Consider the following 3,009-nt stretch of genomic DNA (forward strand, 5'->3'; position numbering starts at 1 on the left):
TCGGAGAGACAATAAATACCTTTTTTTAAATTTAAATGGTAAAGGTAGTTTTGAAATTCAAACTCTAACCTGGCACAACTTTTCACGTCAACTTTAATAAATAAAAAATTTATTTTAAACAGTTCAATGTGATGACACATGACGGTTATCAAAATATTATTAACAAAAAAGTTGTTAACATATCAAAGTCTACTTCAGATTTTAATAACATTTTGATAACGTTCATGTGACAAAATGTTATAGCATCATCATAAAAAAAATTTGTACTGGTTTACGTGAAAAAGAGTGTTCCAAAATAATCTTATTTTTTTGAAAAAAATTTCATTTTTTCTCTAGTCTATCATGTTTTTTCTTTTTTTTCTTTCTTGCTACAAACAAAAACTCGTTCTCTCTTCACACTTTTTGTGTTGTGGTTCAAGCTCTCTCATTTCTCTGGTTCAAAGTTGAAGGTCTCTTCTTTCTCTCATTGAAGCTCTCTTCCTTTTCTCGTTGAAGCTCTCTCCCTTCTCTCGTTGAAGCTCTCGTCTTTCTCTCGTTGAAGTTCTCATCTTTCTCTGTTTAATTTCTTGTGGGAACAAGAATTTTGAGTGCATGAACAACATCTTATTCCATTTCAATGTGGAGGAAAAAGGTCATATGGGTAAGAGAAGCAAGATAGATGAAGTCCAAAAGATGGAAAAATGGGTAATAAGATCATCATTGCACTTAAACACCACCCATTCACATTGAACTCACTCACCCATCTCAAAAAATGGAAAAATTGACCCAAAACAGACCAAAAACCATCATGGAGAGTGTTGTTGTTCCAATTGGGGAGTCACATTGAGCTTTCTGTACAAATGACCCTCAAATCCCTGGTAATCGATTACATGACCCTTATAATCGATTATCAAGCCTTCAGAAAGGGAACAATGGTCATGCACCTCACCTTAGTTGGAGCAAACCACCTAAATGGATATTTTTTTGAAGAAATCAATGGCCTAACATGATCATTGATGTAGGAAACACACCCAATAACATTGAACTCACTCACCCATCTCAAAAAATGAAAAAATTAGCAAAAATCATCATGGAAAGTGTTGTTCTAATTGGGGAGTCACGTTGAACTTTTTGTACAAATAGCCCTCAGGCCACTAGTAATCAATTACGAGACCCTTGTAATAAATTACTAAGGTATCAAAAAGGCATCAATGGTCATTGACTGACCTTAGTTCGCCCAATAAATGGCCATTTTACTCAATAATTTAAGGCCCGAACGTGTTCATTGATGAAGTAAACACCAACCATGACTTATAAACTTAATCATCCATCACCAAAACTTCAAAAAGTCATCCAAAAAGACAAGCAAAGTAAATCAAATTTTAAATTTTATTCATCAAAACTGGAGTTTTATTCAAATAATGTCTGACAAGTACATATTACCCAACATGACCTTTTGTATACTAAAAGGTTACAAGGCAAGCTATACAAGGCTCATACAATCAAAATCTCTAGAAAACATACAATTCAAATCCTATAATAATCCTAATTCTTGCAGCACTTGGAATCTTCGCACGTTGTTGTTGTTGTCTAGAATCCAGTCACATACATATTTTTGCCTAAATCCGAGCAACTCCTCCTGTAATCAACACATCACACTTTAGAAATTAACACAACACCACAATTTAGTGATTAATCCATACTCATTTCACGAAAGTCATTTTCTTTACACAACCCTGACATTAACAAAAGCATTATCAGTAAAGCAAAAACCTTTACTTCATGGTGCTACCAACCTCCACAATGTGAAAACCCCAAACCTTGGAGAAAGGACACCTTTAGTCGTTGATGGATGCGAGACAGGGGCAGAGAGGATGCAACGTTGGGGAAGGAAGAATGTCGCCAACAACAACAGATACAAAGGAAGAAAGGAGGAAATGTTAGCCACAATTGTGCTTATCGGACTAACTTCGCCACCGATGGAGAGAGGAAGAGCGAGACGGAGAGAGACTAAGGATTTCGGTGGAAGACATTGAGAAATAGTGAAGAGAGGGTGAAGCAATGGTGCTTTTCATGAGACTAAGAGAAACGTGCATGGTTCTCTAAAATGAAAGTGTGAAAAACTTTTTTTCTTCCAAAACGGCCCTCAACAACAAATTTCACCTTTTTCTCAAAAAAAATATTAAACGAACCAATCAACAAGCGCCACATGTAGTTATCAAAAAGTTGACAAAAAACAGTTGTCAAAAAGCATTTTTCATTCTAAAAACACTCTCTAAGTATGTTGTCGTATTTTTTTTTATTATTTAAAAGGTGGACTCCTCTCTCCTTTCAAATATCAAATATATTAAAGTTTTGTTAAATTCTTTTAAAAAAAATATCTTTTACCTATCATGTCTCAAAGTTAGCTACCTCCTTGTGTTAAAATACACGTTCTCCTCCTTTAACAAATAAAATTATATTACACTTAATTTATATATAAAGGATTTTTGGCAAATAAAACGTCAATCAAGTCCTAAATGACCTAATAACAAACCCCAAACATCAAGTTCATTCCTAAAATAATTCCTTTAGAATATGACTTGTCAAAATCCCAAATTTCAAACCAAAACCAATTATAACTCTATCATTCCACCACACTACAATTCAGCAACAATTTCCAATTCATAATAACATCAATCCCACATTCAAGCAACCAAAAATAGGTACATTCAACAAGCAATTACTACAAGGTCCTTTTAATATCATACATCACATATTTACCCCAATTTCATGCAATCAGGATATCAAAACAAAGGAATTTCAGCAAGTTCACATTCAACAATTCCATATACCAATTCATCAATTTCAAACTAAATCAAGAATGCAACACAATTGATCTAAACATTATCAATATCAAAAAGTGGTAGTTAGCTTCCCTTACCTTATAGAAAATCAAAGTGCTATAAAAGGCCTAAAACAATTCCACAAGTATAGGAAGCCCTACTACTCCTACGAGTAACAGAAATATGATTAGGTACACCGTTAGAA

Source organism: Vigna angularis, chromosome 2 (genome assembly GCF_016808095.1).
Source record: "Vigna angularis cultivar LongXiaoDou No.4 chromosome 2, ASM1680809v1, whole genome shotgun sequence".
Classification (NCBI taxonomy): domain Eukaryota; kingdom Viridiplantae; phylum Streptophyta; class Magnoliopsida; order Fabales; family Fabaceae; genus Vigna; species Vigna angularis.